General features: G+C 44.8%; 1 protein-coding gene across 2 annotated transcripts in view; it reads right to left on the bottom strand.

The window, feature by feature from the left end:
- BEND3 (BEN domain containing 3) overlaps positions 1-12,104 on the bottom strand; it is an 857,102-nt gene that overhangs the window by 770,381 nt on the left and 74,617 nt on the right. The window lies entirely within an intron of this gene.

Here is a 12,104-nt window from a genome sequence, read left to right as displayed (position 1 = left end):
TGGACCACCTTCCCCTCGTCAATGGCCTTGGTGACTGTTTCAAAGAAATCAACCAGGTTTAAGAGGCAGGATCTGCCCTTCAAGCCGAACTGGGTAGGATCCAGTGTCTGTAGGTCCCCAATATCTTTATTTATGAGGTCCATGATGATCCTTTCCATAGCTTTGCAGACCAAGCTAGTCAGGCTTATGGGGCGATAGTTTCCAGGATCCGTTGAGGCACCACCTTTATTGAGGGGGACCACTGTTGCTGTACGCCACTCTTTGAGCACATATCCTGTAGTAAGGCTGAGATTGAACAGTAGTTTTGTTTGGGTTTAGCTCTTCTTGGAGTTCATGTAGGACGCAGCCCGGGACACCGTCTGGTCCCATTGATGCTGTGTTTTTTTGCTTTGGAGAGGGCAGCTCTTACCTGAGCATCTGAGATGTCAGGGGGGCAGCACTCTGCTGGGATAGATATTTGCCCTTTTGGTGGGGAGGGGGGGGTTTGCGCTGAACCTGTCAGCTAGGATGTTGGCAATGTCTGTGGGTTCAGTGTATTTTTTGTCATTTTAGACTAATTCTGAGCATATCTGGGAATTACCACCCAGGTTCCTAACATAACTAAAGAAAGCCTTGTGATTATCCTTAGTGTCCTGTGCAATTTTTCTCTCGAAGCTGGCCTTAGACAATTTTATGAGTGCCCATAGTTTTTTGCTAATACTGATCAGTGATGCCTTCCCTTTTTGGGATTTTGCTCATCATTTAGTAGCTTCCTCCTTCTATTGTATAGTTTGTTTATGGCTGGGGTCCACCAGACAGGACGTCTGCCTTTGGAGGATTGGGTCTTGGTTTTATTTGGGATCGCATGATCCATGCATTCCTGAAGGTGTTCATAGAATGCGTTTATAAAGGATTCTGCGGTCTGGGCCGTATTTTCCACAGGCCCGGGGGCTTTGAAGGATTCCACCTCGGTTTTGAGGAGTGTGAAATTTGCTTTAGAGAAGTTTTTCACTGTGGTTTTCTGGGCAGGGGGTGGGGTCGGGATGTGAATATCCAGTGAGATTAGTTTATGGTCTGATCTTACCAGTGAGGGATACACTTCTGGTCTGGAGCATAGAGTCCCCATGTTGGTGATGATCAGGTCCAGTATGTTTTCCCCTCTTGTGGGAGTGGTAACAAGTTGTTCCATAGCATTTGAGTTTATAAATTCTAGGAACCTTTGGGCTAAGGTGTTGGGAGCTAGAGTAATGCTCCCAGTCTATGTTTGGGTAGTTGAAGTCGCCCAATATAATGGTGTTTGGAGAGACCTTCATATTTTCCAGTGTTCTCAGAAAGGCCGAGTGGGGTTCCTGGGTTTGGGAGAGTGGTCTGTAGCAGGGTATAAACTGGAAGGCAGTTTTACCCACTGTTAGTTGCACATGGATAGTCTCTGATGCTTCGTGCTTTGCCACCAACCTGGAGGTGTGGGTATCTTTGATGAATATCGATACTACCCCTCCTTTTGTGGTTCGGTCCAAATTTTGGGGCCGAAAAGCATGGTATGAGGTATAACCTGGTAGTGCTGGGGTGCTCTCGGGAGCCCTGAACCAGGTTTCTGTTACTGCACAGATATCGATGTTCTCCATGCTAAGGAGAGTTTCGAGTGCGTGCATCTTGAGGTTTAGACTTCTGGCGTTGAGCAGCATTACTCTTAGTTTCTTATCCCTTATGATACCTATGGAGGTGGGTTTGTCTTTTGAGCCTTGCCTAAAAAAGGCACTATGGGGGTAGCAAGAGCCTTTGCCAATATCCAAAAGCCCAGGGGTGACAGGTGCAAGCCATCCCTAGCGAAGCATCGTGGCTAGTCAAGCATATCATCCCAGGCTGACAGGCATTGGATCCCCTTTGAATGACACCAGTACTTAAGCCAATTGTTGAAATTGATCATCTTGTCTTCATATTGTGGCATCATTCTTGGTGAGGGTAAGATGCTACTCAAGGTCAGGGTCATACCAGCCTGGGCTACATGCTCAGAGAGCTCCATTATGTCTCTTTTCATGTAGCCCAGGGAGGTACGTCTCAGGTCATTCACACCAGCATGGACAATGACTGAGTCATATTTGTACTTGCCTTGGAGTGACCTGAGTGCTTGTGTTATGTGGCGGATCCTAGCGCCCGACATGCTGCTCACCGTGACCCTCTCCTTGTTCAGCCTGGTGAGCGGGACGTCAGTGTGCCTGACGATAGAGTCAACTATTACAAGTGTATCAGGTGTGTTGTTTAGTCTTAAGGGCTGTGACTGTTAGTCACACTAGCTTTGTGAGATATGTGTTGCACATGTTTTGTTTTGGGGTAGCGGTTGCTTGGGTGTCTGCTTTGGAGGTCTCTGCTGCTTAGGCAGATTTTTATTTAGAGCCTCCAAGTATGTTTTTGTGTGATTATGTGTTTGGTTTGCTGTTGTGGTAGGTCTATGTGAGACTGGAATTGTAGGGAGTGTGGTCCTTGTTTGTTCAAGTACCAGACCACTGACATGTTGTCCGTCTGAATCGCAATTGTTTCCAGAGGAAGAGAATCCCGGAAGTACTGCAAAGCTAAAAGTACTGCTCTCATCTCCAGGACATTGATATGCAAATGTGTCTCTTGTTCAGTCCATGTGCCTTGGGCTGTTCTTCCCTGAAAATGACTCCACCTATCAGGGAAGCATCCGTGGTTACTGTGGCCGCTGGTGGGGGTAGAACAAAAGGACGACCTATCGTAACACGAAGAGAGGTCAACCACCACTGAAGATCCTTTTTGCATGTGTTTGTGATCATTATTAGATAAGACATTGGGAGCTCTTGGTAAGACCACTGAGCGAACAACAGCCATTGCAGAATCCGCATGTGCATGCGACCCAACGGTATGGCTAATATTGCAGCTGCCATCATGCCCAACAATTTTAGTACTTCTGATGCTGGAACCTTGTCTTTGGATATGATATTGTGGACCTTCTGACGGAGTAGTAAGACTCTTTCTGCTGAAAGTTTCAAAGTGGTGGTGGTAGTGGTGTCCAATTCTGCTCCGATAAAAACAGTACGTTGTGATGGCGACAAGGCAGATTTTTCTGAGTTTATTGTAATGCCCAGGTGACTGCAGAGTGAAAGAGTCGTGTCCCTGGCTTGTATGAGCTGATGCCTGGTGGTGAGGAGCCAATAGTCTAGGTACGGAAACACCTGGAATCCTAAACGTTTCAAGTGAGTAGTGACCACTGCCATACATTTGGTGAACACTCAGGGGGCTGTAGTTTGATCAAAGGGAAGGACTCGAAACTGGTAATGATTGGCTCCCAGCCTGAAGCGCAGATGATCCCTGGATGGTCTGGCCATTTTTATGTGGTAGTATGCATCCTGGAGATCTATCGAGCACATCCAATTGTCTTTCCCTAAAAAGGGAAGTATTGACTGAAGCGTGACCATCCAGAACTTCTATTTTGGACCTCAGCAGAATAAACAGATCTGTCAAGAAAGAGATCTCCAGTCCCCTGTCTTTTTTGGAACTAAAGAATCTTGAGTAAGTTCTGGATCCTATCTGGTCTGCTGGGACTGGTTGGATGACTATTTTCTTAGCAACATTTGGAACTCTACTGTTGCCTGTTTCCTGTAGCTGGGTGGAACGTCCAGGATTTTTGTTGTCAATGGAGTGGGGTGTGGCGAAAGGAATGAAATATCCTCTGGAAATTATACTTTGTACCCAGTTGTCATTTGTTATTTTGAGCCAGGCATCTGGATACAAAGATAAGCGACCCCCCGACTATCTCCAGAGTAGGAGAGTTGGGCCTCCTTTCAAAAGCGCTGGTTGGACTTTCCAAAGAACTAATCTCTGTCACCCTAGTTTTGCGGATCTCCCTCTGCCGCGCGGCGTCTTGCATTATTGCCCCCTCCTCTGCACCTGGAGGGGGGGTTCACTACGTGTGTCCTGAAAGCCTCCATGGACTTTTCAGAACATCTTTGCTCCCCTTTGACCCTTGAGGTAGGGTCTGGTAAAAGTGGAAAAATGGACTTCAACGGCAGACAGAGTCTTTCCTTCCTGTTCACACCTGGTTAACGTTTCTTTGACTTTGGGCCTGAAAAGGGACGAGCCATCAAAAGGGGTGTTGACAAAGGATGACTTAAAGGGCTCCATGAAGGAGCACAACCACATCCAGGAGTGTCTCCTAAGAGCAATTCCTGTATCTGCTGCCCTACTCGTTCTATCAGCTGCATATGAAATGAGGCGCATGGACGAGTTCACTATGGAATTGAGGGTAGGACGCTGGGAGGCAACTTTATCTGAAGCTCCTGCAGCTACTGTACCCTGAAGAGCATCTCCAAGCTCTTTTAGGAGATCCCTTTGCAATCTCGTAAAATGGGTGAGATAGTTTAGTGAACGCAGTGCAAAAGCCGCTGAACTGTACATGCGCTTCCCGTATCTATCCATGATCCTAGAATCTCGGTTAGGAGGATGGATAGAGGAAGAAGTTTCTGAAATCTCCTTTTAGGTGGCTGGCACCACCACCATGGCATCAAGTGGCACTCCCTTGGTAAGAAAAGACTTTTCCTGGGGGGCAGAAATAAATTTATTAGGCCTCCTAGAGACAAGCTCCATGGTGTCCGGAGACTCCCACACCATTCGTGAGACCAGCTCCATGAGCTCATCGAAGGGCGAAGACACCCAAGAGGTGGAGGGTTGAGACCCGAAAGCCTTCAGGAGAACCGACTCGCCTTCAGTAGGGTTGGTGGACTACCAGTCACCCCTCTGCCTAAGGATTTCTAGTATCTCAGCAAATGAGACATCCTCAGAGGGGGACCCTTCTGATTCATCCAAGTCGGTATCAGATGTGAGAGACTCCTGGGGGGAGTCCAAGTGCTTCCTCTTACAGATTCTCTTCCTGGGAACCTCATCAGTGGGAACTTCTGGTAAGGTCTCACAAGAGCAGGGGCCACCCAATGGGGCTTCCTGAGGCTCTGGGTCTCTACGCTTAGAAAGGATCTGTGAAGCAGAAGCGGACACAGGCACTTCTGGGGAGGAGGTAGTCGGACCTGAAGACATAGATGTCTTGGAAGACATAACTCTCCTCATAGCTTTGAAGGTACCTCTGCTCTGATGAGAAGGGACCACTGGATCCGAGAAAACCATTGATCCCAGGACAGTGGGCTCCGAACCAGAGGTAGAAGACGAGCTCATCCGAGCCAAAGCCCCACGAGGCAAAGTCGGAACCGACATGTCAGTCCGATTATCCTCCCTGAACCCGACCTGAGAGTGTCGGTTCATAGACTCCTCGATCGGAGCAGAGGAAGTCCAAGTAAACGGAACCAATGACACGAACAGGCGTCGGCTCCGAAGGCTCAACAATCAGCAAGTCCGACTCCTCCGGCTCTGAAGGACCAGCGTGGCTCAGAGGAGGAAATGAAATAGATAGTAACAGAGTCTTTGGTTCCAAAACCATTTGGGTCGGAGCCGATAAAAATTTTGCAAACGTTGGTGCCTGTAGCAACTTTTGCACCACACGATCCACATCCAAATCGGAAAGGCTAATCGACGACCGAGATGAATGTATGGACGGGGGCACTGACTGAAGGATCGGCGATTTAGGTACCTCGGATACCAGTTCCAGGACCGGCTCAGAAAAGACAAGACGCTCGGCTCTGGAGCCAACGAAGGTTTCTTTGATTTTTTTAACTTCCGAAGTAGAAGCCTTTGAGGATTTACTAGACCTGTCCTGGTCACTCAAAGCTTCCAGAAAAGATGGTTTGACCATTTCTCTGTGAATTAACTTTCTCTTTGTCTCCTGAAGAACCCTAGAAGAGAAGGAATGACAAATGGAGTAGCTTTCCTGAAGGTGCAATGCTCCTAAACAGTATACACAATTTACATGGCTATCGGTGACAGACATTTTCCGTCCACATTTTGGACATTTCTTAAAACGTGATTTAGGATGGTCATCCTTATCCTGGTCAGCCTCACTGGAATATACAGTCTCACGAAAAGGTACTGTAATAAACAGGACACATCCAAAAACTATTTCAAATAAGCCCTTTAAAAACTATGGGCTAAATATTGTAACTAACTCACACACACACACACACACACACACACACACACACACACACACACACACACACACTACTTATCTAAGCACTCTAATATCTATATTTCTAAATATATATCAAAAGGCTGTGCCAGACTGTCACACTATTCAAAGGCACACAACTACTAATTAAAACTACACTAAATATAACAAGGCCTACAGCAAAAAAACAAGGTCAAAGAGAGCTATTATCTAATCAAGAAAAGGCACACCAAGAAAAGGGAATACACACAATAAAGCTATAAGTGCTAAGCTAACTCTAAAATAGAGAAATAAGATATTCAGATACATTTGTAGGAAAAATGTTTTGTACTGGCCCGAGTTATGCGAGGAACCTCGGATCTACTGCAGCGGCAAACTAGATCCGAGGTAACTCCAGGTGCATCATGGGATATGGACTTGGCCTCGAGCTGTCTGAAGACCTCGAGCTTTGTAGTAGGCCAACTCGGAGCAGAGGATCGGCTCCGAACACATCTGTAAGAATGAACAGCGAGACAGAACAACTTCACATGTAATGTTTTTATACATTTATTTTTTCTTAATGGACTACTGCTAATATCCTTTACTGAAATGCAAACAGTAAACAGCTTCACCTGCTTCAATCAGCTAATTATGTAACCAGTTTATGGTACCGTACCGGAAAACAGTCAAACCCAGAAACAGTACCAAATTGTCAGAAGACCTCAAATTATGTCAGTACACTTCAGGAGGGTATTATGCAGACCAAAGACTGGTGTCTTAGTCACAATCTCAAAATGAATGCAATCAAATGCATCACCATTCCCTTCACACTATCAAATTAACAACAATACCCTATGTACCTACAAAGTGGTAAGCAATCTGGATCACAAGTGGTCTGCAACCTTAACTTAGACCACCATGTATCTACTGTAGTAAGGAAGGCTTTTTACATAGCACACTTGATTAGCAAAGGCACAACCTCTAGAGCAAAGGATGTAATAACCTCTCTAAATCAGGCTAATTGAGTAGAATGCCCCTTTCGGCAAGTATTGTACAAAACACCTACAACAACTGGAGAGACCTCAGAGGTTTCTAAGAAGATCAAGGGGCTCCAGCATGTGCCTTACACAGACCGACTGAAGTCCCTGTCACTATACTCAGTATCATCTAGACTTCTTAGGGGAGATTTGTACCTGGCTTACAGAGCAATCTCTGACCCAAACCTAATGAATCTGCTGCACATCTGTAAATCAAACAGGACTAGAGCTACCCGTGCCAGGGACCTAAATATGGCCAGCAACTTGAACAGGACGCGCTGGAGAGATAGTTTTGTCTCCCAGTGACTGCCACGTCTTTGGAATAGGCTGCCAATCCATGTGAAGCAGAGCACCTCTAGGACACTGTTCAAAGGGAACCTGGACGAGTAGATGGGACACTGTAAATTCTTACCAGGGATAGTGCCCACAACCCTCCTGGACATGGGCAGTCATTACTAAATACAATCCCGGGTACTGACTAAAGTATCTATGGTATTATATTGGGATGAAATGGCTAGGCTTGAAATGACCTCTGGGTCAATAGCCTAGTAATCTTCTATGATCTTATGAAGATAAATACAGTCATAGAACTACTTATTTGAGGTACACTGTATTGATTTCAACAAGTGTAATACTGAGCCATTTATCCCAATATGAAAGGAAGGGCATAAATTAGGGAGCAATGTGCCCATCTACAAGGTGGCATGAGACATGCACAGAACATATATCACTTTGGAATGTACACAGCTAAAAAGTTAAGGAATTCTCACAAAACGTTACGAAAAATCTTTTATCATCAACAGAACAAAAATGGTGCACGACACTCATGCCAGTAAGAAAAATGATCCTATGAACACAAAGACAAATGCAGTCACAGATAACACCATTTGTTTAAGATGCACTGCGTTGAATATTAAAAATATTCTAATATGAAGGCTAACATCTCAAGAATGGCAGGTCACATTTTAGAAGCAAGCTATCATCTACAAGGTGAAGTGATCTGCTAGCATATACAATTAACACTTCACTGTGAGAGCTACAGTGCTTTGAGATAATGAACAGTACAAAAGGGTATGAAACTATGAAGTGTTTTGTAAAATTCCCAAGAATAAAAGTAAAAATGTACTGTGATATGATACTCGTGCTGAAGATGGGAGGGGGTACGCATACAATGCTAGAAGAAAAGTACCTTTATCTGCACTTTTTTTTAAAAAAAATGCAGTATTTAATTTGATTTAAACTGTGTTGAAGGAATATTGAACTCAAGTCGCAGTTATTCTGCTCTTTAGTAACTTGAACTGAAGCTAGTGTGTTATTTGCTAGTAATTACAGGTGTGGGGGTAGCCACATTCTTTGATCTCCTGTCCTTGCCTTTTTAAGTGGTGCATTGTGAAATTTTTATTGCTTAAAAACCTCAGCTTTGGCCAGCTAAGAACTTGGTTATATTCAACTGGACGTATAAGAGAATTTAAGTACCTTTATCTGCACTTTTTAAAAAAAAAATACAGTATTTAATTTGATTTAAACTGTGTTGAAGGAATATTGAACTCAAGTTGCAGTTATTCTGCTCTTCAGTTATTCCCACCCACCCTCCCTCTTTTTGTTTTGGTGTTAATCTTAGTGGCCTTGAAACTGCCCGCCCCTCAGCCTGCCTCTGGGCCCATCTCATTTGCTCACTCAACTGAGTGCAGTGAGATCATATTCTGATTTCAGGCACTCCTACTGTGTACAAAGAGAGCATCTGGGAAACAGACAAAAAAAAATTAAGCTTATTTCCTGCCTTTCCTGTTAAGTGGTATAGACTGTTTGTGGGCTTCTGAGCCCCCATGCCCTTCGGTGTTTGAGGGAAGCCTTCTAGCTTGTTTTTTTTTTCTTATAACTAGTCAGTTTTCTAGTCTCAACACTCAAATCTGTTTCTTTGATCTCAGCACTTGTTCAGATAAAAAAAAAAAAAAAAAAAAATTATCTGCTTTTACTGTACTTGTGTTTCTACCTACTTCATTTTACTTTTGCATCATCTTAAAAATACTCAATTGTATTTATTACTGCTTGGTGTAACTCATTCTAAGCCTTTTGGTTTAAACACTTGGGCTTCGGACCAGTTGTTTTGCACTGAGAGGGTTTGTGGTCTGCACTGTTGTGTCAGAACAGGTAGCTTACATCCTTCTAGGTTGGGAACTGCTGATTGAGGGATCAGTGTCTGTTATTCTAAAAGTGTATTAATTCTGGTTTAAGCACTTGGGCTTTCAGGCCAGTTATTTTACATTAAGAGGGTTCGTGGTCTGCACTCTTGTGGGAGGAGAGGCTGGACTCTGCCCTTCTGAGCTGGGAATTTCTGGTTAAAGGCTTATAGTGCATGCATATCTGAACTGCTTCTTACCGAAGTTGGTGCGCCTTGTTTGCTGTAGCATAGACTGGATTCGGGCCTGCTGGATCTAGCTTTGTTTTTGTAACTTGAGCACTAATCCAGACATTCTCTAAAGTATTCAATTGTATTTATTACTGCTTGGTTGTAACTTGATTAAAGTGTAGCTATCATTCTAAGTCTTTTGGATTAAGCACTTGGGCTTCAGACCAGTTGTTTTACATTAGGAAGGTTTGTGGCAAGCACTGTGGTGGCAGGACAGGTAGCTTTCATCCTTCTAAGTTGGGAACTGCTGATTGAGAGCCCAGTGTCCAAGGGTATTAGTTCTGGTTTAGGCGCTTGGGCTTCAGGCCAGTTATTTTACATTAAGAAGGTTCGTGGTCTGCACTCTTGTGGGAGAAGAGGCTGGACTCTGCCCTTCTGAGCTGGGAATTTCTGGTTAAAGGTTTATAGTGCCTGAATATTTGAACTGTATCTTACTGAAATTGGTACACCTTATTTGCTCTAGCATAGACTAGATCCAGGCCTGCTGAATCTAGCTTTGTTTATATGCTTGTTGTTTGTTTGCTTGTTATTTCCCTGGAAGCTAATTCCACCTACTACGCGGCTTCTCAGCGCTTCTGTGGATCACTAGTGATAACTGCATTGCTTACTGTACTAGTTCCTTGTTTCACTTGAAAGAAAGTTACTGTTTGTCGTTTTTGCATTTAGTTACTTGTAACACATTGCACTCAAGTTACCTGGCACTTGCTCACTATAGCAATTATATAAGTCAGCACTAAAAATTAAAAGCACTACACCCTCACTCCCCACTGGCCCTTGTTTTCAATTATTAAGGAATTCCCAATATTATTCTAGCATGTCCAAAGGTCAGTTGTCAATCTCCTCTCCGGTCCAGCTGGTGAATCTGGGAATCTTGAGGCAATGTTATAACTGCCTCATGTACACAGACAACCCTCTCCTCCTCCCACATAACACAAATACTTGAGAGATGCAGCTATTTAGCCAAACTGGAGGCTGAGCTCTCTCAACTCAGGACTGGCAAGACCAGACAGGAGGAGAAGGCAACTACACACACCACAAAACCAGCCTCACATAATGCTACCACACCACTGAATCAAACACAAACACACAAAGACATACTCGGAGGCTCTGAGTAAAATTTACCTAAACAGCAGAGGCCTCCAAAGCAGACACCCAAACAACTGCTACCTCAAGACACCCCACAAGCAACACATAAACCACAAAAGCAGTGTGCAAAGCAGTCACAGCCCTTAAGGCCAAATACAACACCAAACATACTTGTCATAGGTGACTCCATAGTCAGACACACTGACGTCCCACTCACCAGGCTGAACAAGGAGAGGGTCACAGTAAGCTGCCTATCGGGCGCTAGAATCCGCCACATAACACAAGCACTCTGGTCACTCCACGGCAAGTACAAATATGACACAGTCATTGTCCATGCTGGTGTGAACGACCTGAGACGTACCTCCCTGGACTACATGAAAAGAGACCTAGAGGAGCTCTCTGATTATGTAGCTCAGGCAGGTATGACCCTGACCCTGAGCAGTATCCTTCCTTCACCAAGAATGATGCCACAATATAGAGACAAGATGATCAGCTTTAACAATTGGCTTAATGTCTGGTGTCATTCAAAGGGGATCCAGTGTCTGTCTGCCTGGGATGACATGCTTGACAAGCCATGCTGCTTCGCAAGGGACGGCTTGCACCTGTCACCCCTGGGATTCCGGATATTGGCTAAGGCTCTTGCCACCCCATAGTGCCTTTTTTAGGCAAGGCTCAAATTCTAAACCTACCACCCTAGAAAAAAAAATGGGAAGAAACTGAGGGTAATGCTGCTCAATGCCAGAAGTCTAAATCTCAAAATGCACGCACTCGAGGCCCTTCTCAGTATGGAGAACATCGATGTCTGTGCTGTAACTGAAACCTGGTTCAAGGCTCACGAGAGCACCCCGGCACTATTAGGTTTTACCTCATATCATGCGTTCCGGCCCCAAAACCCGGACCACACCACAAAAGGAGGGGTATCCATATTCATAAAGGATACCCACACCTCCAGGTTGGTGGCAACGCACGAAGCTTCGGAAACCATCCAGGTGCAACTAACCATAGGCAAAACTGCTCTACAAATTGTAGCGTGCTACAGGCCACCCTCTCAAACTCAGGAACCCCACACAGCCTTCCTGAAGACACTGGAGGGTATAAATGTATCTCCAAACACCATCATATTGGGTGACTTCAACTACCCGAATATAGACTGGGAACATTACTCAAGCCCTAACTCTCTAGCTCAATGGTTCCTGGAGTTCATAAATTCAAATGCCATGGAACAGCTAGTCACTGTTCCCACGAGAGGAGAAAATATACTAGATCTCATTATCACAAACATGGGGACAAAATGCTCCACACCGAAGTATATCCTCATTGGTGAGATCAGATCATAAACTAATCTCACTGGAAATCCACATCCCGCCCCACCCCAAACAAAAAAGACCACAGTGAAGAACTTCTCTAAAGCAAACTTCACACTACTCAAGACTGGTGTGGTATCCTTCAAGGACCCTGAGCCAGTGGAAACCACAACCCAAGCTGCGGAAGCCCTTACAAATGCCTTCTATGAACACCTCCAGGACTGCATGGATCAGGCAATCCC

Source organism: Protopterus annectens, chromosome 1.part0, assembly GCF_019279795.1.
Source record: "Protopterus annectens isolate FY-2018-M chromosome 1.part0, PAN1.0, whole genome shotgun sequence".
NCBI classification, from domain to species: Eukaryota; Metazoa; Chordata; order Ceratodontiformes; family Protopteridae; genus Protopterus; species Protopterus annectens.
Note: the sequence above shows the minus strand (reverse complement) of the source record. Positions and strands in the feature narration are given on the sequence as shown.